We start from the raw sequence: 1331 nt of genomic DNA, 5'->3' as shown, positions 1-1331 counted from the left end.
TGCTCTGCCAAGGCTATACAGAAAAACCTTGTCTTGAAAAACCTAAAAAAAAAAAAGAAGAAGAAGAAGAAGAAGAAGAAGAAGAAGAAGAAGAAGAAGAAGAAGAAGAAGAAGAAGAAGAAGAAGAAGAAGAAGAAGAAGAAGAAGAAGAAGAAGAAGAAGAAGAAGAAGAAGAAGAAGAAGAAGAAGAAGAAGAAGAAGATTGTTTCTAACTATTTCGTTCTGCTCTTTGCCTTAATGTTTCACCTACTTCAGGCCAAGTTCCAAGCCTACCACTTGTCCTTGGTGCTCTAGCACACATGCAGACTTCCGAGGGCTGCTTTAAGGGCCACAAACAGAGTCGCTTTAAAAACAAAGGCAAGGGCAATTGCTCTTCCGGAGGACCCGAGCTTAGGTCCATGTCAGGTGGCTCACAACCACCTGACTCTAACTCCAGAATATCTGACACCTCTATCCCTGAGAGCATCTTGCACACCCACACACGTAATTTAAAATAACTAAAACTTTAAAAAAAAAAAAAAAAAACAAAGGTATAACTTTCAGCTCTGAAAGGAAGCTGTCTGAAGCACTGACTGAGCCGTATTCCTTCCAATGCCCACAGAGCCTGTAGAGGAGTCTCTTACTTGCCTCTTCATAGCTTCAAAATATCTAAGCAATCTTGTCTTGGTCATGAATGTATTGCTCCACTCTTTTGCCTTCAGAGGACCTATAGGACCTGCATCTCTTTATCCCTCCATGCCTGTCTCTGTGTCTGCAATTCCTGTTTTCTAAGTACTGCAATGCCCCTATTGGATAAGGATCCACCTTCTCATGAGACATCATCTAAAGACCGGGATTAGAAAACCAACATGCACTAAGATGAGAAGTATCATACTTGGTTTATACCAGTGACCTTGAATTAGAATGTACACGACAGGTTCCTGATTTGAACATCTGTTCCCCAGATAGTGGTGTTGCTTTGTGAGAATGTGAAATCTTTAGGAGATGTGGCCTAGCTGGAGGACCTAGGCCACTAGGGCCTAGCCCATGAAAGTAAAGTCTAGACCCTGATTTCAGTGCTCTCTCTGCTTCCTGGTTCTCAGAAATATGAACTGCTTCCTCTTCGTGTTCCCATGGCAACCATGCCTTCCCATTACGATGGCCTGAAATACTAAAATCATAAGCCAAAATAAATATTTCCTCCATTAAGCTAAGTTTTGTAGCTTGGGTATAGCTGTTTGCCAGCAGCTAATAGCACACCTTATTAGCCATAACCACACCATTTTTGTAAAGCTCCTCCATTTTGGTTAAAGTGACAATTCCTGAAACCATAATAATTTGGTTTTCAAGAC

This window comes from Mastomys coucha, unplaced genomic scaffold (assembly GCF_008632895.1).
Source record: "Mastomys coucha isolate ucsf_1 unplaced genomic scaffold, UCSF_Mcou_1 pScaffold21, whole genome shotgun sequence".
Taxonomy (NCBI): domain Eukaryota; kingdom Metazoa; phylum Chordata; class Mammalia; order Rodentia; family Muridae; genus Mastomys; species Mastomys coucha.
This window is presented reverse-complemented; position numbering follows the sequence as displayed.